The sequence below is a fragment of the Canis lupus genome, chromosome X (assembly GCF_048164855.1).
Source record: "Canis lupus baileyi chromosome X, mCanLup2.hap1, whole genome shotgun sequence".
Classification (NCBI taxonomy): domain Eukaryota; kingdom Metazoa; phylum Chordata; class Mammalia; order Carnivora; family Canidae; genus Canis; species Canis lupus.
In genome coordinates, this window is record NC_132876.1 from 31,321,409 (window position 1) to 31,346,353 (window position 24,945).

Here is a 24,945-nt window from a genome sequence, read left to right on the forward strand (position 1 = left end):
CAAATTCAATCACTATTCTAAATAGCCCAGCATCTGTATGTGGGCATGGGGAACCTATGTGAATAGATCGAGAGCCCCCCCAGCTCAATGGTAGCACCCAAGCAGAATGAAAACGAGTTTAGCACATTGCAACACACTGGATGGGCCTCCTGAGAAGACATGTTTGGATGGGTTATTAAGATCACTTGGTGAAGTGAAACCTTGTTCAGGATGTGTGGACCATTATTAGTAAGACCCTGTACCCCAGCAGGGTATGAGGGGCCGGTTTTTTAATGTGGACTGATACAGAGGCTCTTTGTTGTGAGTTCAAGGTCGAAAAATCATAACTTACATATATTAAGCACCTAAAATGTGCCAATCACTGAGCTAAGCACGGTTCTTACCATATTAAGTCATCACATTGTGACCCATAATTCATAAACTTTATTCCCTCCAAAACTGATAGTCGTTGTTGCTTTGAAATTTAATACCAATTCTTTATGACCCATAGCAAAACATCTTTTTTATTCATGAATAGGTGATATTTTGTGTTCCTGTGGTCCTCAGGTGTTAGGTAGTATTCTGTTAATGTTTTCCGGAAAGTTAAAATACTGGTCAGGATTTCATTTTTATACCACACTTGGCCATACCCGCAATCTTTGCCAGTGTTCAGGAAGCTAGATTTTCAGCAGGATTCAAAATATGTACACTAAAATATCTTTCTATTGAAGGCCAAACACAGATAACAAAAGGAATTATCATGGAGGTGGCATGGGAGCAACCCACACACTCTACTGCAAGGATATATTTTTAAAACTAGCAAACCGAATTTTACAGGCATACTTACAGTCATCATTGACTTAGCACCAAGTGTATACATATGAGGAACTAAGTTCATCAGACATTGAGTGGGATGCAACACCACTCTACAAGACATAGGAGATCCGTGCACTCAGGTTGCAATGCCATCTAGCATATACCCAAGTGAGCAAAAGCCCCTCAAAACAGACATTTCCAGACAGAGCCACTTCCTCTCCAGATTAACTGTTAGACACTACAGAATGAATTGTTTGCTGCACTAGGGTTTTCCTGGATTTAGAAAACATCATATCCATCTTGCCCTCACCTGTGTTTGGCTAGTAGGCATTTTCAGATCTTGGAGATGGTGTTACTTGCCAAGGCAGGATTTCTGAGTTAGACTGGAAATATCAGTGTGTATGATGTGTTTCCATTTATCTTTGAGGGAGTGTATGTGTGTGTGTAGAGAGAGAGATACTGAATATATACCTACATGCATATATTCCATATACATACACATGTACTGAATATATACATACATATTCAGTATATGCTCAGAATATTTCTGGAAGAAAAATAGTAGCTGCCTCTAGGGAGATGAACTGGAAGTTTGGGAACTGTGGAACTGGAACAGGTGGGAGAGGGAGACTCACTTTCCATTGTACAATCTCTTGTGTGATTTGAACTTGTTACCATGATTTTGCTTTACTTTTTTACTTAAAATACTTTAAACTTTACTTAAAATAATTTTAAGGAGTCAAGAAATAAATCAAGAGTTCTTATGTAGATATGCAATCAGAATTTCTCATAGGGCTTTTATCAAAATACATATAAAGACAGTTTAACCTTAATAGCTGGAGCCCTGGAGTCAGACTGTATGGGCTGGAAAATCTCGAGCACTGGGCAAGACATGGGGCAACTTATCTGACCTCTCTGAGCCTCGGTTTCCTCCTCTGTAAATGGTGGCTCTGTTGTAAAGGCTACTTTTCCGGGAACCAGGATGAAAAGAGGACACTCTGGCAGGAGCCCTTTCTAGGACTTGATTCAACCTCATCCACCTGCCTTGCCATGCTAAATGAGCTTCCACTCCCCTCACTAATCTACGGTACATCCAAACACTTTGCTCTAAGTATGGAGAAAAGAGGGACTAGTGAAAAGGAAGCACTGATTAGATATTTCTAGAACAAAATAAATTCTAATCTGCTGTCAACAGGAAATACTCTCATTAAGCGATTTCTCTTCAGATTTGATCCAAGATGGCTATTGTTGGTAAGCAAACAGAAGACATTCTTCCTATGTTAGAATGGCACGAGTTTCTGGAGGTGTGATGAATCCTAAACAGTTTCCAGGACATGGCTGTTACTCCAGTATGCAGTCCTCTGGTATGATACACTCCATTAAGAGTCACTACTGAAGTTTTGGGGGTTATGCTGAAGTAGGGAGACTAGTATAACGTGGAATTAGAGGAGACATGATCACATGTCACAGCAGGGACATGTGGCAGTATGCTTCCATTTAAGGCTTAGGAATCAACTAGAGAAGATTTTACAAAAACAAGATTTGTAGGGACACTTGGGTGGCTCAGTCGGTTAAGTGTCTGCCTTCAGCTCAGGTCATGATCCCAGGTCCTGGGATGGAGCCCCGCATCGGGCTCCCTGTTCAGCAGGGAGTCTGCTTCTCCCTCTGCCCCTACCCCTATTTGATCTGTCTCTCTCTCTTTCTCTCTCTCAAGTAAATAAATAAAATCTTAAAAAAAAAAGATTTGTAGGTCCCTCTTCAAATTTACCAAATCAGAATCTCCAAGGAGTGGTCACAGAGATTGTATGATATTAGTAAGTCTTATATTTAATATCTATTGAGCATCTGCTATGTGTACCAGGCTTTATGCTAAGCATTTTACATGTATTACCTCATTTAAACCTCACAACACTGAGAAGCTTTAAGTAGTACTATTATCACCGTTTACAGAGGCCCAGAACTGTTTTCACCATGCTCCTTGTTCAGCATCTTTCTTTCTTCAGCATCCTCCCTTCATCCACTTGAAAACAAATGCTCTCGTGTATGACCCAAAGTGTTGGGGTCTTTTACCCCCAAGCTTACCCATTTTATGGTACCATTTCTTTGGTGGAAATAAAAGTTGAAACCCAAGATCCCATCCCATGGCACTGCCTGCCTTACACTGCTTCCCGATCTTGCTCAGTGCCCTATAGAACTCGCAGTGAGACTGCTTGGAAAATTAGTTCTGAAAAGAAATTCTCTCTTTTCAAATGTGAAGTATGCAATAGGGGGATGGCAGAGGACATGAGGCTTTTGAAGGCAAAAGGGTCTTCTTGGTCTTTTTTTTTCCCTTGGTCTTAGAATAGCAATACATATCAACTTCTACAACTAGGTTATTTATAACCACAATAACAGCTAATATTTACTGAATACTTTCCTATGCTCCAGGCACTGTGACATATTTATTGTCCCATTTAATATTCAGTTTGACCCTGTAAGGCAAGTAGTGATGATGATGATGATGCCCCATTTTATGGATGAAAAGACAAGGCCAGCAAAGGCAAAATGAGATCACTCAGTTATTAACTGACAGAACAGAAATAAAATCCAGTTTTGTCTGACTCCAAAGTTAATATACTTAACCCCTCCATCCTTAATGTCAAGACCAAAAGAAGAAATAAAATGGGCTTGTCTTTTTTTAAGCCTTTATTTATTTATTTTTTAAGCCTTTATTTTTAAGTAATCTCAATGCCCAACGTGGGGCTCAAACCCACAACCCTGAAATCAGGAGTCCCACACCCCACGGACTGAGCCAGCCAGGCAGGCGCCCCCCTGGACTTGCCTTTAATTGTGTGTGTTTGTGTATATGTGGGTTCCAGGGATTGTGTGGGGCTTTTTTGTTATGTTTGTTTGTTTGTTTTTGTTTGTTTGTTTGTTTGTTTAAGAAGAGGGTTTTACTTTCTGGTCTACTTGACCACAGGAAGCAAATATTATGAATTAGTGGAATTTTGAAAGAGGACTACTTTCTCAGAGATCTCTGATGGTAGCTTTCTGGCCTGGCTGACTAATATGATGGAGAGTCAAAATCAGCATGTCAGAACTATTATCCTTTTATCAAGCAGTATAAAGAAGTCATTGTTCCCTCGCAAGTTAACATCTAAAGAAATTACACAGCACCCAATTCACATCTCAGGGGCAGAATCTCACTCTTTGTATCATCTCCCAAACCCATATTTCGATCTTGATAGCATAAATACCCAGATCTTTTAGCCTAGAAGACTACACAGAGATGAGCAATTCTGAAACTCTGTGCCTTGCTCAGAGATCCTCCAGTCCTCTCCCCTCCTTTTTGGTAGATATCTTGAAAATATTCCCCAAATATGTTTTAGACACCCAAAATGCAAAGCCTTTTTCTCTACCACTCATGATCAAATTGCTGTTAGTGACAAAACAAAAAACAAAAAACAAAAAAAAACCTTGTTAGTTAGTACATGTCACTGCTTTTGGAGGGGAATGCAGGAGCCCTTATTACTGGTGACACTGTTCATAGTGGGTAACCACAGATATAGCCTCTCCAAGGGATAGGAAAGAGGCAAAGAGAATTCTCAGCAGTATAGAAACCCCTCTCAAGCTGCTACCAAGTATCCTTCAGGTGGCTGAGCTATCAGAGCTGGGAAGGGAAGGGGGCCACGGGGTTAGATGTCAAAGAACTAACTTCCCCATTAGAGTCAGACAAAGAATTCATACCCATTGTGACCAGATACTGAAGCGCTCTCTCCATTTTGGTCTCTCACTCTGCAACTTTCCTTCTTACTGTTCTTAGTGACTTTCTGTGTGTCCCTACCACACACAAGCATACACACACATTCTGCTCTGCAGCCTTTGCCACTGGTTCCACTCTGTCAGTACGACTTCTAATAAGCCAGTGCAACTACAAAGAAATACCATAGATATGAGTTTATATTTGCATACAGAATCAGGATCAATTGCATTTCTTTGTAACTGCAAACACACATACACAAGCACACACACACACACACACACACACACACACACACATGCCCCTACACCTATACTTCCTACAGGCATACCTCACTTTTCACCAAATGATGCTCCTGAAAATTCAGTAAATATAAAAATTGTATAGATGAAAGTCAATTTAAACTGTAATGACTTTTTTTTTCAGGATTTTATTTTATTCATAAGAGACAGAGAGAGAGAGAGAGAGAGAGGCAGAGACATCGGCAGAGGAGAAACAGACTCCTTGCAGGGAGCCCAATGTGGGACTCAATCACAGGACCCCAGGATCATGACCTGAGGTGAAGGCTCAACCACAGAGCCGCCCAGGTGCTCAACTCTAATGACTTTCTTAATCATTTTCACATGTGTTTTTTTTTGTTTTTTTGGGGTTTTTTTTTTGTTTTTTACAATAAATACAGTTTTCATTGGTAGTGGGCACAAAAGCAAAAAAATAAGATGGAAATATTTTGCAAACTGTAATACATAAACAAATGTTAATGATAGTTGTTCACTAAGCAGGTAGGGGTGATAATGAATGCAATTTAAAAGGTTCTACCACAGGGCAGCCCCAGTGGCTCAGCGGTTTAGCACTGCCTTCGGCCCAGGGCTTGATCCTGGAGACCTGGGATCAAGTCCCATGTTGGGCTCCCCGCATGGAGCCTGCTTCTGCCTGTGTCTCTGCCTCTCTCTCTGTGTCTCTATGAATGAATAAATAAAATCTTTAAAAAAAAATAAAAGGCTATACTGCAAACCATTTTTATTCTTCCTTAATGTAAACATTTGTACAAATGGATTAGAACACATTGGATACAATGTAGGTCTTCTTAGATTTAAACAAATCTACATACATTATACTGTGATTGCTCTTCATTTCTATTATATCCAAATTGGATTCTAAAATGTTTTTAAAGCAATAGTGGGTATGACTTTTTTTTTGGGGGGGGTATGACTTTAAAAGAGCACTGAATGAGAAAGGTTTTTTTTCTTTCTAATTGAAGTATAGCTGACATAAAATATTATATTAGTTTCACATATACAACATAGTGATTTGATATTTATATACACTATAAAATGCTCACCATAGTCTAAGTCTAGTTACCATCTGTCACTATACAAGGTTATTACAATATTATTGACTATATCCCCTATGCTGTACTTTACATCCCTGTGACTTATTTATTTTATAAATGGAAGTTTGTAGCTCTTAATCCCCTTCACTTATTTTGCCCATCAGCCAACCCACTTCCCCTTTGGCAACCACCAGCTTGACCTCTGTATCTAAGGATCAGTTTCTGCTTTATTTGTATGATTGTTTTGTTTTTTAGATTCTACATATAAGTAAAAATCATACAGTATTTGCCTTTCTCTGACTGACATTTCACTCAGCACAATACCCTCTAGGTCCAACCATGTTGTTGCAAATGGCAAGATCTCATTCCTTTTTATGAGAATGAGTAATGTTCCATTGTGTATATATACCATATCTTATTTATCTGTTCATCTATAAATGGACACTTGGGCTGCTTTCGTATTTTGACTATTTCGTATTTTGCAATAAATGCAGGGGTGCATATACCTTTTTGAAACTGTGTCTTCAAAAAAAAAAAAAAGAAACTGTGTCTTCATTTTCTTCAGGTAAATACCCAGAAGTGGAATAACTGGATCATGTGGTATTCCTATCTTAAAATTTTTGAGAAGGGATGCCTGGGTGGCTCAGTGGTTGAGCGTCTGCCTTTGGCTCAGGGCATGATTCCAGTCCTGGGATCGAGTCCCACATCAGGCTCCCTGCGAGGAGCCTATTTCTCCTTCTGTCTATGTATCTCCCTCTCTCTCTCTGTGTGTGTGTCTCAAATAAATAAATAAACAAATAAATAAAATCTTTAAAAAATAAATAAAAATTTTGAGAAATCTCCATACTGTTTTCTTTCTTTTTCTTTCTTTCTTTCTTTCTTTCTTTCTTTCTTTCTTTCTTTCTTCTTTCTTTCTTTCTTTCTTTTTTTGTTTTCTTTCTTTTGAGAGGGGGTAGAGGACGGGGAGAGGGAGAGAGAATCTCAAGTAGGCTCCATGCCCAGCACAGAGCCCAACACAGGGCTCAATCTCATGACCCCGAGACCATGATCAGAGCCAAAATGAAGAGTGGGATGTTCAACTGACAGCCACACAGGCACCCCTCCATAATGTTTTCCACTGTAGCTGCACAGTTTACATTCCCACCAACAGTGCATGAGGGTTCCTTTTTCTCTACATCCTTGCCAACATTTTTTATTTATTCTGCCTTTTGTTTTAGTCATTCTGACAAAAGGTGATATCTCATTGTGCTTTTGATTTGCATCTCCTGCATGATTACTGATGCTGAGCATCGTTTCATGTGTCTCCCATTTTTGAATCAGATTATTTTTCTTTGGTGTTGACTTCTATAAGTTCTTTATATTTTGGATATTAACCCCGTATTGGATATATCATTGCAAATATCTTCTCCCATTCACTAGATTGTCTTTTCTTTTTATGGATGAATAGTATTCCATGGCATATATATGGAATACTTACATCTTCCTTATCTACTCTATCAATGGATACTTGGGTTGCTTCCATTTTGTGGCTATAGTAAATATTCCTGCAATAAACATACAGGTGTATGTATCTTTTCAAATTAGTGTTTTCATTCTCTTTGGGTAAATACCCAATAGTAGAATTACTGGATCATATGGTATTTGCATTTTTAATTTTTTGAGGAACCTCCATACTGTTTTCTACAGTGGCTGTACCAATTTGCATTCCCACCAACAATATACAAGAGTTCCTTTTTCTTCACATCCTTGACAACACTTGTTGTTTGTGTTTTTTATTTTAGTCATTCTGACAGGTATAAGATGATATCTCATTGTGGTTTTGATTTGCATCTCCTGGATGATTAGTGATGTTGAACATCTGTTCATATGTCTATTGGCCAGCTGTATGTCTTCTTTGGAAAAATGTCTATTCAAGTCCTCTGCCCATTTTAAAATCAGATCGTTTGAGGTTTTTTGGTCTTGAGTTCTTTATATTTTTTGGATATCAACCTTTTATAGGATATATCATTTGCAAAATCTTGTCCCATTCAGTAGGCTGCCTTTTAATTTTGTTGCTGGTTTCCTTCACTGCGCAAAAGCTTTTTGGTTTTTCTTTTTTAAATATTTTATTTATTTATTCATGAGAGACACAGAGAGAGGCAAAGACATGGGCAGAGGGAAAAGCAAACTCCCTGCCGAGAGCCTGATTCGAGACTTGATCCCTGGACCTGGGATCATGCCCTGAGCCAAAGGCAGACAGACGCTCAGCCGCTGAGCCACCCAGGCGTCCCAAGCTTTTTGGTTTGATGTGCTCCCAATTGTGTATTTTTGCTTTTGTTGCCCATGCCTAAGAAGACAGATCCAAAAAAATATTGTTAAGACCAATGTCCAAGAGTTTATTGTCTATTTCCTTTTAGGAGTTTCATGGTTTCTGGTCTTACATTTGGTCTTTGATCCATTTTGAACCATCTTAAGCTTTCTTTTTTGCCATTTGCATGGAATATCTTTTTCCATCCCTTCACTTTCAGCCTATCTGTGTCTATAGGTCTGAAGTGAATCTTTTATAGGTATCATATAGATGGGTCTTGGGGGGTTTTTTGTGTTTTTTTTTAATTTTTAAAGATTTAATTTATTTATTCATGAGAGACACACAGAGAGAGGCTCCCCTGTGGGGAGCCTGATGTGGGACTTGATCCCAGGACCCCAGGATCATGACCTGAGACAAAGGTAGATGCTCAATCACTGAGCCACTCAGGTGCCCCGGGTCTTGTGTCTTGTTGTTTTGTTTTGTTTTGTTTTTTATCCATTCAGTCATCCTATGTCTTTTGACTGGAGCATTTAGGATGGATAGATAGATAGATAGATAGATAGATAGATGATAGATAGATAGATAGGTAGATAGATAGGTAGATGATAGATAGATGATAGATAGGCATGTACTTACTACCATTTTGTTGTTTCCTTGTTTTTGTAGTTCATCTCTGTTCCTTTCCCCTTCTCTTCCTCTCTTCCCTTGTGATTTGATGATTTTATTTACTGTTTTTTTAATAAATTTATTTTTTATTGGTGTTCAATTTGCCAACATATAGAATAACACCCAGTGCTCATCCCGTCAAGTGCCCACCTCAGTGCCCGTCACCCAGTCACCCCCACCCTCTGCTCACCTCCCCTTCCACCACCCCTAGTTCATTTCCCAGAGTTAGGAGTCTTTCATGTTTATTTAGTGTTCTGTTTGGATTCCTTTCTTTTTATATTCTGTGTATCTACTATAGCTTTTTAGTTTGTGGTTACCATGAGGTTCATATATAACATCCTATGTATATAGCAATCTATTTTTAAGTTGACGGTCACTTAAGTTTGAACACATTCTGAAAGCATTACATTTTTACTACCACCCCCACCATGTTTTATGTATTTGATGCCAGATTTTACATATTTTCACTTTGTGTATCATTTAACTAATTATTGTATGCATAATTGATTTTACTACTTTTGTTAGACTAAAGTGATTTTAAGTGACTAATATACTACATTTACTATATGTTTGTTTCTACCTGTGAAATTTTTCCTTTCATAATTTTCTTTTTTTTAAAGATTTTTATTTATTCATGAGAGACACACACACACACACACACACAGAGAGAGAGAGAGAGAGAGGCAGAGCCACAGGCAGAGGGAGAAGCAGGCTCCATGCAGGGAGCCCGACGTGAGACTCGATCCCGGGACTCCAGGGTCACACCCTGGGCCAAAGGCTGGGACTAAACTGCTGATCCACCCAGGGATCCCTCCTTTCATAATTTTCTTACTTCTAGATGTAGCTTTTTTCTTTTCAGTTTAAAGATGTCCCTTTAACATTTCTTGTAAGGTTTGTTTAGTGGTAATGAATTCTTTTAACTTTTATTTGTCTGGGAAACTATTTCTCCTTCAATTCTGAATAATAACATTGCCAGGTAGAGTGTTCTTGGTTGTAGGATTTTTTTTCTGTTCAGCACTTAGAATATATCATGCCCCTTTCTTCTTGCCTGTAAAGTTTCTGCTGGAAAATCAGCTCATAGTCTTATGGGTGTTCTCTTATATGTAACTAGTTGTTTTTCTTTTGTTGCTTTTAAGACTCTCTCTTTATCTTTAGTTTTTGATATTTTAATTATTATATGTCTTGCTGTAGATCTCTTTGGGCTCATTTGTTTTGGGATTCCTATATTTTCTGGATTTAGATGTCTGCTTCCTTCCCTGGGTTAGGGAAGTTTCCTGCTATTCTTTCTTTCTTTTTTATTTATTTTTTTAAAGATTTTATTTATTTATTCATAGAGACACAGCTAGAGAGAGAGAGGCAGAGACACAGGCAGAGGGAGAAGCAGGCACCATGCAGGGAGCCTGATGTGGGACTCGATCCCGGGTCTCCAGGATCACACCCCGGGCGGCAGGCGGCGCCAAACCGCTGCGCCACCGGGGCTGCCCTCTTTCTTTCTTTTTTAAATTTTAAATAATCTCTACCCCCAACATGGGTCTCGAACTCACAATCCCGAGGTCAAGTGTTGCATGCTCCACCAACTGAGCCAGCCAGACACTCCTGCTATTATTTCTCTGAATAAATTTTCTGCCCCTTTCTCTCTCTTCTCCTTCTAGGGCCTCTATAATGTGAATGTTAGTATGCTTGATGTCATAAAGGTACCTTTACCTATCCTCATTTTTTTTAAATGTGGGTTTTGTTTTGTTTTGTTTGCTGTTCAGTTTGGATGATTTCCACTTCCAGATCACTGATCCATTCTTCTGCATCCTCTTCTGCATCCTCATCCTCTGTTGATTCCTTCTAGAGTATTTTTCATTTCAGTTATTATATTCTTCAACTCTGATTTTTAAAAAAATATTTCCTATCTCTTGGCTGATGTTCTCGCTGAATTCATCTACTCTTCTCCCAAGTCCGGTAGACATCGTTTTGACCATGACTTTGAACTCTTTATCAGGTAGATTGCTTATCTCCATCTTGTTTAGTTCTTTTTCTGAGGTTTTGTCTTGTTCTTTCATTTGAAACATATTCCTCTGTTTCCTCATTTTTTTCTGACTCTGTTTCTATGTCTTAGGTAGGTCAGCCATATCTCCTGGTCTTAAAGGTAGTGTCCTGTTGTAGAAGGCATCCTATGGTTATAGTAGTGCATTCCTCTTGGTCACCAGAACAGGTGCTCCAGGGGTGTTTCATGTGTGAGCTGAATGCACCTTCCTGTTGTGACTGGGCTGCCTCTGCTTGGGGTGCCCTGGTAGGTGGGGGTGGCTGTAATGCCCAGCTGCAGCTACTGTGGGTATACTTATGGATGGGATGATTCCCCTGGCACAGTTGGCTAAGAGTGGGGCAGGTTCCCCAGGTAACAACAGGGCAGGGTGAATGGTGCTAGCAAGATAGATGGATAATGTCAGAACTTAGCTGGTCCTCTAGCATCGGGCCAGCTAAGCTGAAGAAAGGCAGGAAAAATGGCACTAGCCTGTACTTTCATTTCCAAAGAAAGTTCCTATAGATCCCTGCCCCTCTGACACACATCCTAAAATTAGTCAATAAATCTGCTTCACATATAGCCTGGGGACTTTTCAAACTGCTGTCGCTGTGCTGAGTCTCTGCATGAGTGATATCATGTGTGGACCCTTTAAGAGTGGACTCTGGGTTTCTTATAGTCCTCTGGCTCTTCTACATTTAAAACACATTGATTTTCAAAGCCAGACCTTATGGGGGCTTGTCTTCTCAATGCAGATCCCCAGGGTGGGGGTGGGGGTGCCCAATGTGGGGGCATGAACCCCTCACTCCTCAGCGAGGACCTTTTCACCTGTGGTATCCCTCCCACTTGTGAGTTACTTTGCTGGGGCTGTGGTTCCCAACTTTGTCTCTGCCCTTCCTACTCTTCTTAATGTAGCTTTTCCTTTATATACTTAACTGTAGGAGGGTTGTTCTGCTAGTCTTAAGTTGTTCTCAGAGTTAGTTGTACCATATATAGTTTCAGCCTTGGTGTGTCCAGGGGAGAAGAAGAGCTCAGGATCTTCCTACTCTGCCATCTTTCCCTCTCTCTGAGAACAGGTTTTAATTCCTTCTCTGTCATCTGTCAACTGGCTGCTTTTGATTGCTCCAACTTCTTCATATGTATTTTTTAACATTCCATCTTGCTTATTTAATATGGTTGTTAAGAAATATGAAATAATATATGTGAAGACAAAACTCCACAGATAAAGCATAAGCAGTGTGGTAGGTATAATTCTGATAAGGCCCCCCAAGATTCAGGCCCCTGGTGTACATACATCTTGTCTCAGTCATTCAGTCAGACACAAACCCAGGTGCCCCTGTACAGAGATTTTGCAAATATAATTAAAGTTCCAAATCAGTTGACCTTAAGATAGGGAAATGATCTGAATGGGCCTGACCTATCACATGAGCCCTTTAAATCTGAGGTTCAAAATACAAGAAGGGCTTGACATGCTCTTGTTCACTTAAAGATGGTGGGAGCCATATGACAAGGAACATGGGAATCCTCTTTTTGCTAAGAGCAGCCCCCAGCTGGCAACCAGCAAGGAAATAGGTATGTCAGCCCTACAACAGCAAGGAACTGAGGTATCCAGCAACATGAATGAGCTGGGAAGCAGATTTTTCCCCAGAGCTTCCAGATGAGAACTCAGCCTGGCTGACACCTTGATTTCACCCTTATGAGATTCTAAGCAGAGGGACCAGTTGAGTCGCACTGAACCCACACTTCTGACCTAAAGAACTGTGAGCTAATAAATGGCTGTTGTTTTATGCCACTAAATTTGTGGTAATATCTTATGTAACAATGGAAAACTAAGATCAGTGATATACAACTACCTAGCACTATTTTCTACCAGCCGTAGAAACACACCAAACTTGGAGTTAGAAGATCTATAATTAAATCATACACCTACCATTGACTGTGTATCTGGATATATCACCTGACCTCTCAGATCCTTATTTTCTTCATTTGTAATACAGGGATAATAACCCAGACTTCCCAGAACTGTTGTGTGGATTAAATGAGGTAATATGAAAACCTGCTAGCATCATGCATGGCACAAATAGTAGGTGCTGTATAAATTTTTTCAACAATATTTCATAAACATATATTCATCTATTGTACCTTCCTTATGCTAAGCATCATGTTATGTACTTGGGATACAGAACCACTTAAGACATGGTCTATGCCCTCAGGGAGTTTAAAGTATAATGACAGAGACAAATGAATAAACCAGCAATTTCTTTTTTCTTTTTTTTTAAGATTTTATTTATTTATTCATAGAGACACAGAGAGAGAGAGGCAGAGGCACAGGCAGAGGGAGAAGCAGGCTCCATGCAGGGAGCCTGACATAGGACTCGATCCAGGGTCCCCAGGATCAAACCCTGGGCTGCAGGTGGCGCTAAACCGCTGCGCCACCAGGGCTGCCCAAGCCAGCAATTTCTATACAGAAAAAATGATGGCCATTATGATAGAAGGCTACAGATGGTATTATGGAAACAGAGAGAAGAAAGAACTTAATCAGACTGGGACCTCAAGGAACCTTTCTCAAAGGAGGCGATGTTTGACTTACAATTTAAAGTGCTGGTTCTTAAACTTGGATGCACAACGTAATCACCTAGGGAGGCTTTTGATGCCTCCTCACACCACCAAGACATTGTGATTTAAAATCTGGGGTATGGCTTGGGCAGGGAGAGCCCTCTGAAGAAACAGCATGTGCAAAAGCCCCTGGCTATGAAACTGCATCAATCAAGAAACTACAAATGTTTCCATAGGACAGGCATGAAGCAGACGTGTGTCAGGAAGTAGTGGTAGATGATACTAACAATGAGTTAGGTCATGCAAGACCCTGTACACTAAGCTGAGGGTTTGAAATTTATACAGAGGGCAATACATAACCATTGAAAGATAGTATTTATCATGATCAGATGTATTTACATTTCTAAAGATCACTCTGGCTACAGTCTGGAGGACAGATGTTTGAAAAGATATCAGACTAGAGGGACGCCTGGGTGGTTCAATGGTTGGGTATCTGCCTTCAGCTCAGGTTGTGATCCTGGGGTCCTAGGATTGAGTCCCGCATTGGGCTCTCTGCAGGGAGCCTGCTTCTCCCTCTGCCTGTGTCTCTGCCTCTCTCTGTGTGTCTCTCATGAATAAATAAAATCTTAAAGAAAAAAGATATCAGACTAGAGTGAGGAAAACTAATTGAGAGGTTTTTAGTAAACCAGATGAGAAATGAGGGCCATACCTAAGGCAGTGCCCTGGGGGTGGAGACTGAGTCAAAGGGACAGATTCAAAAGATATTAAAGCAGTAGAACCAAAAGGATTTGGTGACTAACTGAATGTCAAGAAGGAGGAAAGGAATCATATGTGTATGTTTGGGTAGGGGTGGGAATGCCCAGGCTGAGCTTAGATAAGGACATAGATCTATCTAGGTATATCTAATAAACTAATGCCACCCATCAATTCTTTGGGGTCTTCCGTTAAGAAATGTGAGTTACTGATTAATGTGACCTCATTTGTATCCCAAGATAGTGATCTGGCAAAACTTGAGGCTATGCCAAGATAACTCCAAGGTTTCCAGGTTAGAGAACCAAGTGGATACATTTTAGTGTAAGCTTCCTTAGAAATTTCTCAAATTAATAATAACAGGAATCCAAGACTCTGAGCATGAAGGTTGGACCACAGTATGCTTTGGGGCCCTAGATGGCTCTTGACCTACATGCTAGTGTTTCACCATTCACTCAACTCAGTTCTACTCTTCAAGTTTGATTCTTTCTGTCATGCTACCAGATGGCAGATTCTTTCTTTGTGGAAGCCAAATGATGTTGATGTATTAACCATAGTGCTTCCCATCCCATTCTTTCCTGTTATTTTTCTGCTTTTCTCATCCCTCCCACCCATACTAAAGGAGTCTTTGGCCACAGAGGATGATTCAGCTGGAAGTAAATGAATCTTATGCTAATGGAAATCCCTGTGCCCTACCAGCCTGAACCAATTTCTTGGGCACAACTGTAGAACCCAAAAGATAGATTTGGGGGTTCCAAAATAAACAGGATCTGTGCCTGATTTCCTGGGTGGAGCCCAAAAAGTGGTAAACCCTGCCGAGTTATCCCCGAGTTATACCAACATGTAAAAGGAACAATAGAGATGACTATGTGATGAATCTATGCAAACAAGCCTGGAACAGCCTCGTAGAGCTTCCCCACAGTGGTATGAGGAACCCCCAGATGTTCCCCATAAATCTAGGGGAACAAGGAAGTAGCTGAGAGAGCTGAACTTGGAGACACTTAGTGATCAGGACAAGAAGAACTCAACAGTGGATGGTTACCATAGTAGAAAGAAGAAATACGTCAAACATAGATGTCATCTGCAGCTGGGGCAGAGGGCTTGGTAACTCTGAATTCACTAAGGAAACCCTGAATTGCCTAAAGATTGCTTGGGAAAAAAAGACCACAATTAAGTTTCTGCTAACAGGCTGAATGCAAGCTGAAAGCAGATATAGGAAAAATGTTACATTTCTAGCAAATGTAAGTAACATGGACTAAGATTCATATCTATTACATTTGCTTCCAGTTGAGGCCCTTCATGAAGGAAGAAATCTGATTGCCTCAGGCGAGGCCATGGGGGTCATGAGCCAGTGAGGAAATTACTGTCTTTGAAGGATCAGGTGCTCATACGTAGTCCAATAAGGAAAAGCAGGTCTAAAGCTCATTAGTAAAGGTGAGTTGACTTCTTTCAAAGAAATGTCTATGGCTTAACATAAAATGGTTTAATGGTTTATTTCTCACTCATGTCACAGTCTAATATGAATTATGGAGAGGGGTAGGAAGGGAGGGTTTGCTCCAGGCAGTCATTTGGATATCCATAGTTAGCCATATTTTAAGACCACTGCATCCTCCACTGGGTTCTCTTCATCCAGAGGTAGATGAAAGGAGAGAACACGGAGAATTAGGAGGGATATTTTAGTTTGCCAGGCCTAGAAGTGGCACTCATGCTGTCAGGTCACATTCCATTGGCAAGCACCCAGCCCCACCGAGAGCAAGCAGGCAAGGAAAGGCAGTCTGGTGGTGTGCTCAGACAGAAGAGGAGAACAGATACTAGTGAGCTCTAATCATCTCAACCAGGTGGTGAGGACTAATGAGGGGCCAAGCTCAGTGGTAGTAATTATTGTCCTTTCTCCCTCTCCAAAAGGCTTTGTGCAATGCTTTGCAGTAAGTAGACACTTAATGTCTAATGCTACAAAACCTGTAGTGATAAGAAGTTCCCTAAAGTAATTTACCCCAAAGATACAGATGCAATGAAACGCCGGGACACCTGCACCCCGATGTTTATAGCAGCAATGTCCACAATAGCCAAACTGTGGAAGGAGCCTCGGTGTCCATCAAAAGATGAATGGATAAAGAAGATGTGGTTTATGTATACAATGGAATATTCCTCAGCCTTTAGAAACGACAAATACCCACCATTTGCTTCGACGTGGATGGAACTGGAGGGTATTATGCTGAGTGAAGTAAGTCAATCAGAGGACAAACATTATATGGTCTCATTCATTTGGGGAATATAAAAAATAGTGAAAGGGAATAAAGGGAAAAGGCGAAAAATGAGTGGGAAATATCAGAAAGGGAGACAGAACATGAGAGACTCCTAACTCTGGGAAAAGAACTAGGGGTGGTGGAAGGGAAGGTGGGCGGGGGGTGGGGGTGACTGGGTGACAGGCACTGAGGGGGGCACTTGATGGGATGAGCACTGGGTGTTATTCTATATGCTTGGCAAATTGAACACCAATAAAAAATAAATTTATATATAAAAAAAGAAGTTCTCTAAAGTAGCATCTGTTTTTAGAACAAAAGTTGCCAGAATAGATAACTAATGCTATGGAGAAGACAAGAAGAAGTCAAGTTCCTCATACTAAAAGCTGCCTAACTGAAGGTTTCAGACAAAAGCAAAAGAGCTTGAACAAATCACTTTGAAAGCTGTAATTATTATGTATGCTGATTATAGCCATAATGAGCCATAAAACTTGGAATTTCACACAGTGTCAGAGCCTCCAGGTATGGAGCGTTCTTGAATCTAATTTTTATTCTAACCAAAAAGTGAGAAGCCAACCACCAATAAACCAACTGAGAAACCCAGAGTCTCTTTGACACATTTTGTTCTTAAGGGAATACACATAGAAACACTGAAAAAGAACTACAGAAGTGTAAAACCCCAACCTTCCAAAGTGGAAAATATCTACAAAGCACATCTACAATACAAATTCTGGTGTTTTGGGGCACCTGGGTGGCTCAGCGGTTGAGCGTCTGCCTTTGGCTCAGAGCCTGATCCCCGATTCCCAGGATCGAGTCCCACATCGGGCTCCCTGCATGGAGCCTGCTTCAGCTCCCTCTGCCTGTGTCTCTGCCTCATGAATAAATAAATAAAAATTTTAAAAAAACTTCTGGTGTTTTATCTTGTAAATTAAATACCACTTCAAGAAATAGAAAATAAAACATTTCCAAGGGTGCCTGGATGGCTCAGTCAGTTGAGCATCTGACTCTTGATTTTGGCTCAGGTCATGATCTCAGGGTCGTGGGATTGAGCACCATGTGGGATTACGCACACAGCGTGGAGTCGGCTTGTCCCTCTCCTTCTGCTCCTCCCCCTGCACTCTCTTTCGTTCTCTCAAATAAATAAATAAAATCTTTAAAACATTTCCAGAAAAATATGAAAATATTTAAGACATATGTATTGTATTTACAAGCTGAGAAATTACTGCCATTGTTACTTTTTTCCCATTTGCCCTGGATTTTCAAAAACGTAAGTCTTCTCTGAAAAGGGGGAAGAATATTAGCAATACTATTTTGTAGCTTAAAAAGACATTTTTTTTGTACAAACATAATCTTCCTTTAGGCTTTTAAGATTCTAATTTGAAAACCAACTTTAACAGTTGCATCTTTAGGGATCCCTGGGTGGCGCAGCGCTTTGGCGCCTGCCTTTGGCCCAGGGCGCGATCCTGGAGACCCGGGATCGAATCCCACGTCGGGCTCCCTGCATGGAGCCTGCTTCTCCCTCTGCCTGTGTCTCTGCCTCTCTGTCTCTCTCTGTGTGACTATCATGAATAAATAAATAAAATCTTTAAAAAAAAAAAAAGTTGCATCTTTAGTTACAAGTATACATGGTCAGCCTGCAGTTAGCCAGAAAATCTGTTCTTTGAGCATTTTGTTTAAAAGAAACTTTGCAGGGCAGCCCAGGTGGCGCAACAGTTTAGCGCCACCTTCGGCCCAGGGCGTGATCCTGGGGTCCTGGGATCGAGTCCCGCGTCAGGCCCCCTGCATGGAGCCTGCTTCTTCCTCTGCCTGTGTCTCTGCCTCTCTGTGTGTGTGTGTGTCTCTCATAAATAAATAAACAAAATCTTTAAAAAAATAAAAGAAACTTTGCTAAAAATACTTAATAAATGAATAAATAATGAAATTGAGCCAACTTGATTGCACATGTCTCTGATTGATCTATAGGTTTAATGTCTCTGAAGCACTAATTGCCTGACATGTTATCTTTTGATGAATATTGCTGCCTGTCACGTACTTACCTTCTCAAAAGTTTCATTTATTTCCCACAGGAATCTCTCTGAACCCCAAAATGCTAAAAGAAAACTGGAAGGATTTGTATTTACAGGTTTCTTGGGGCTGTGTGAAGGTTACCATGGAAGCTATCTTCATGTTGAATGACTCTGTTGGTCAAAGCCCACTGGCCATGCAGTCCAAGTCCTTCTAAAGCAAGAGACTGGTCTCTTCTTGATGAGGAAAAGTATCCACTCTCCCATTATTGTGACCTTGTCAAATTTTAAGGTCATAGCATCTATCCTTCCTTCAGAGTATTTGCTTAACAACTGAGATAAGTTATTTTGATTAGCAGAAGAGCAGACCTTCCTTACAGCCTACAGAGCAAGGGCTCCCCAATAATGTACCAACTGGGTATTCTGAAAATTCTCTTCTTCCCTCTAAACTCTTTATTTATTGAGAATTTATACTGATTTTTTAAAAATTTTATTTCTTTGGGGGACCTGGGTGGTTCAGTGGTTGAGTGTCTGCCTTTGGCTCAGGTCATAATCCCGGAGTCCTGGGATGGAGTCCTGCATCGGGCTCCCCACAGGAGCTTGCTTCTCTCTCTGGCTTTGTCTCTGCCGCTCTCTCTCTGTGCCTCTCATGAATAAATACATAAAAAATTTTTTTAAGGGCAGCCTGGGTGGCTCAGTGGTTTAGCGCCGCCTTCAGCCCAGGATGTGATCCTGGAGACCCAAGATTGAATCCCAAGTCAGGCTCCCTGCATGGAGCCTTCTTCTCCCTCTGCCTGTGTCTCTGCCTCTCTCTCTGTGTGTCTTCCATGGATAAATAAATAAAATCTTTAAAAAAATCTTTTTTAAAATTGTATTTATTATTTGAGAGAGAGAGAATGTATGAGAGACTATGAGCAGAGGAGAGGGGCAGAGAGGAAGAAGCAGACTCCTCATTGAGCAGGGAGTCCAATGTGGGGCTCAATCCCAGGGCCCTGAGATCATGACCTGAACCAGAGGCAGATGTTTAACCGATTGAGCCACCCAGGTGCCCCAGGGTAGTTAGGGTAGTTCTATTTTTAATTTTTTGAGCAACCTCCATACTGTCTTGTACAGTGGCTGCACCAGTTTGCAGTCCCACCAACAATGCATGAAGATTCTGTTTTCTCCACAGCCTCGCCAACACTTGTTTCTTATGGGTTTTTTTTTTAAAGATTTTATTTATTTATTCACGAGAGACAGAGAGAGAGGCAGAGACACAGGCAGAGGGAGAAGCAGGCTCCATGCAGGGAGCCTGATGTGGGACTCGATCCCAGGACTCCAGGGTCATGCCCTGGGCCGAAAGCAGGCGCTCAACCACTAAGCCACCCAGGCTTCCCTTCTCTTATGGGTTTTTAAAAAAAAATTTTTTTAAGTAAACTCTACATTCAACATGGGGCTTGAACTCATAATTCTGAGATCAGGAGTCATATGTTCTGCCAAACGAGGCAGCCAGGCACCTCGCTTGTGTTTTTGATTTTAGCCATTCTGAAAGGTGTGAGGTGGTATCTCATTGTGGTATTGATATGCATTTCCCTGATCATGAGTGGTGTTGAGTATCTTTTCATGTGTCTGTTGGCCATCTGTATGTCTTCTTTGGAGAAATGTCTGTTCATGTCTTCCGCCCATTTTTAAATTGTATTATTTGGGGGTTTTTTGGTGCTGAGTTGTGTACGTTCTTCATACATTTTGTATACTAACCCTTCATCAGATATGTCATTTGCAAATATCTTCTCCCATTAAGTAGGTTGTCTTTTAGTTTTATTGGTTGTTTCCTTTGCTATGCAAAAGCTTTTTATTTTGATGTCATCTTAACAGTTTGTTTTTGCTTTTGTTTTCCTTGCCTCAGAAGATATATCCAGAAGAATGTTGCAGTGACCAATGTCAGAAAAATTACTGCCTGTGCTCTCTTCTAGGACTTATTTTTTAAATCAGGACTTAAATCACAACTCTGAGATCAAGACTTGAGCTGAGATCAAGAACCAGATGCCTAACCGACTGAGCCACCCAGGTGCCCCTCTCTTCTAGAATTTTTATGGTTTCAGGTCTCACATTTAGGTTCTTAATCCATTTTGAGTTTACTTTTGTGTACAGTGTAAGAAAGTGATCCAGTTTCATTCTTTTGCATGTAGCTGTCTAGTTTTCCCAGTGCCATTGGTTGAAGAGACTTTTTCCTATTGCATTTTCCTGCCTTCATTGTCAAAGATGAAAACATCTATTCTTGTTATAATTGCTTTTATTTGCTCTTAGTCATATTTAATTCATTTTGAAATTTCAAGCTGCATGGAAAAATGGTGTGAAATTTCATACGTACCAAAAGGCAGCAAAAATGTCATTGCTATAGTTGATTCTCCTCTCCAATGCGCGCGCACACACACACACACACACACACACACACACAGAGTAACCCATAGAAAACGAAGTCTCTACTACATGTCAGCTCATAAAATTAGAACATACTAGAATATTAGAATAATCCTGAAGCAAACAATCTGCCTGGAGAAATAAAACTCACACAAGAAGAGCCAAGGGAACAATTAAAGCAACAAGTGCTACCCAATGGTCAAATATTTTGGCCACTCGTCAGAATCATCTTGGGAACTTGTTCAAATACTAGTACCCCAGCCGCACCTGCAGAGATTCTGACCCAGGTAGTCTGGCTAGGTACTGTTCAAATTTGCTCTGAGAGAGGCTTATTAATGCTCAGAATAGAACCTAAGAGTATAGTTTCCTAATGTCTTGTTTCCAAAGCAGGACTTAAAGGCAAACATAGTAGGTCATCAGCAAATACAGAGGGCACATTCATCCAACTTACAGAAGAAGCATATCTGGGAGGGACAGTGACAGAAACTAGCCCTGATAGTCTATCTGCAATCCCACAAACAAATCAACCAACAAGCAGAATTCCTTGAGTGCCACTGCATGCCTCATGAAGGCAGTAGAAGGGAGTATAATCCCCATATCTCATTCACACGCAGGGACACCTGGATAGTTATCCTCACAATGCACATGGGTACCTGCTGCCAAACCTAGTCCCCTAGCCCATTGTCCAGAGAGAGCTGCTTGCCACTCTGCCTGGCCACCCTTACATGACGTGGCAGCAAGCCCTTTCTCCTTGCAAACTTCCAAAACCCTAGCTGAACCTCACATGTAAAATACCTGGGGGTGCCAAACCTCCAAAGGAGTCTATTCTGCACATGGGAAGGGACAGAGGACCAGATATGATTGTCACTGCCCAGATGGACTGTCCAGATCCCGCTTCCAGGAAGGCCTTAGCACCCAGCTCCCAGGAGTGAGAATCAGTAATCAATCTCCAGTTGTCAGCTCCTTTTGGGTGGGCATCAGCTGCAGAGAGTTGCCCCACCTGAGATCATGTCCTTCTGGGTACAACCTGCATCTAATGACTAAGCCACACAGTGGTATAAAAAGGCCAAGCCACGGCAACCTTGCACAGGATAGCTCTGATGAACAGTCCTTGCTCTAGCACTTGGCCAAAGGTGTGCCTGGCTTGTTTCTAAGTTCAACTTTCTCTGCCCAATTCCACTTCCTCCCATTTCACTTCACGGGAATTATTAAATCCCTAATAATGGGGGCTCCTGGGTGGCTCAGTTGGTTAAGCGACTCCCTTTGGCTCAGATCATGATCCCGGGGTCTCTGGGATCCAGCCCGGCATCGGGCTACCTGCTTGGCTGGGAATCTGCTTCTCCTTCTCCCTCTGCCCTCCACCTCTCCTCATCCTGCTCATGTGCAGGCATGCTGTCCTATCTGTCTCAAATAAATAAATAAAATCTTAAAAATATAAATCCCTAATAAGAGATTTTATCCCTCAAACTCTATTTCAGCATCTGCTTCCAGAGAATCCACCCTGTGACACCAGACCAGACCAGTTCAGTGACAAGGCCAAGTGCCCTTGGAATAGAAAAACACAAGTAGCTTATGGGGCTGCCACTGCCTTGGTGGTCCCTAAGAGGCAGAAGTTTGATTTGTTGTCGCTTTAAGACTCTGGCACTAAGATCTACTTAGATTTGTCCAGGTCCCTGGTACTAAGGATAAATCTGATGGCAGAAATGCAGGAGAGGGAGGCCTTATCCCCAGGGAGAAATAGTCATCAATATAGAAGACCGGTTAATGCATCGGGATACGCTACTATACTAGAATGATCTACAGCCCTTAAAAGTCGTAAAAATATATTTTCTGGCATGAGAGAATGTCCAAAATACATGTTAATCTGAATTTTAAAAAGCAAGTTTTGGAACAGCTTTTTTAATATGACCCCCTTTTAAAAGTTAATATAGTGTAGTCACTAATAAATTCAAATCATAAGAATTTTAAATACTTTGACATAAAATATTTTAGTCCCAGTTCATGTACAACATTTGAAATAATTCAAATCTCCCCAACTTAAAAGGTCACCAAGAATCACATAATCTCAAAGCCAGAAGGCCAGAGGAATCGGAAGCCGTGTTTGCAGTATTGCCACATGGTGGCGCCACTTTAGCCAATAAACAAATTCTGGCCACCTTTTGTTCTGCCTGGCCTGGAATTATGCAAATTTCCAATTAGATCGGGTCCTCAGGAACACAGTGTTCGCATAAAACACGTATGCCCTGAATACTGGTAGAGCAGAACATCTGGAGGAACACCGTCCCAAACTTAACCGGGGTTATCTCTGGAGACTGGAAACGGGGAGGGTGTATGGTACCTGTGCACGCTATAGGCTTCTACTTTAATTATTTTTATAATCAGTGAGAAACGATGCAGAAAGGGAAACATTTTCTTTTTTTTTTTTAATTTTTATTTATTTATGATAGTCACAGAGAGAGAGAGAAAGGCAGAGACACAGGCAGAGGGAGAAGCAGGCTCCATGCACCGGGAGCCCGATGTGGGATTCGATCCCGGGTCTCCAGGATCGCGCCCTGGGCCAAAGGCAGGCGCCAAACCGCTGCACCACCCAGGGATCCCCGGGAAACATTTTCTAATGAAAATAGACATTCCTTGGATTCTTAAGTAAAACCCCCAGTGTACTTCGAATGGCAGGCAGATGGCAGATGGCACACGTGAGGCAGCGCAGGAGACACGTCATTCCCGGCCAGGCATCTGGAGCTCCGTGTGAAAGAGTCAGAGCCGGAGGACTACGAATGCCTCAGCCTCTCTGGCCTAGCAGGGCCTCGCCACGCCCAAGGTTTCCTCCCAGGCTCCTTCGGCACAGAAGTCCCTAGCCCAGAGGGCGCACACAAGCACCAGACAGCACAACCTCACGCCGGCCCCGATTCGGAGCCTGCAGCTTCATCAGACTCAGAAAAATGCTGCCAGAATTGGCGAGAAGGCCCACAAGGGTCCTGTGACACCATGGTCTGCTCATCAGAGGAGGGCTCACCGGTCAGGCTGATCCAAATACTAATAGCACCAGCTATCATTTGAGTGCTTACCCTGTACCAGGTACGTTCCAAGTGCTTTATACACCCGATCTCGTTTTATCCTCACCATCCTAAGGATCTTACAAATGTGGAAACTGAGACAGACCAGAGGAGACACCTGCCCAAGGTCACACAATAACTGACCGATTTGAACCTGGATCTAGCCGACTGAAGTGCCAATGCTCATGATTTGCAGCTTATGCTTCTCTCTTCACATGTGAGCTCTGAAGCAAAGCAGAGCTGAATCCTCAATAGTTTGACTAAATTTCAATGGGTGGATATTATTATATGGCTTGAAGCCTTTAGACCCAAATCATAATCATAAATAATAAATCGCTGAGCTAGAGATGGACTCACTACCTAGAAATGCTGCCTGTCCATTTGTTCATTTATTCATGCGTTTATTCCAGTCGCTATACAGATTACAGTCTGCTTTGATTTCTGGTCACATATGAGATCCAGGATGTGGAGGTGAGTCTAAGGCCAGAACTCCAAGCCCTCCTTTTTTCTTTTTTTTTTTAAAGATTTATTCATTTATTCTTGAGAGAGAGACAGAGACAGAGAGAGAGAGAGAGAAAGAGGGGCAGAGCCATAGGCGGAGGGAGAAAGAGGCCCCTCACAGGAAGCCTGATGTGGGACTTGATCCCAGATACTAGGATCAGCCCTGAGCCGAAGGCAGACGCTCAACTGCCGAGCCACTCAGGCATCCCCCAAGCCGTCCTTAATTAGGAGATCCTTGACAATATTTACACCTTAGAGAGTGAACAACATATTATGAGAGATTATCTGGAGTCGGGAGGAAGAACCAGAAGACTAGAAATGGGAGTCAAAGAAGGAACTCTGAAACTGGTAGCACTAGGAAACTAGAGTCCATAGTTAGCCTCAGACCCTGAACCAAAGGTCTGCTATTGTATAAAGCACAAGGCATAACAGAACCTAGTGCTGTGGAGATTTCCAGTACATATATGTATATATATCAACGCTACAGACAGCAAGGGAGCAGGGATTTCCATTACTCTCCTTGGATTATCTCATTTGCTAGACCCAAGAGCTCTCTAAGGATAGACACAAGTAGCACACCCCTAGTCTCTAGGGCAGGGCCCAGACCAGAA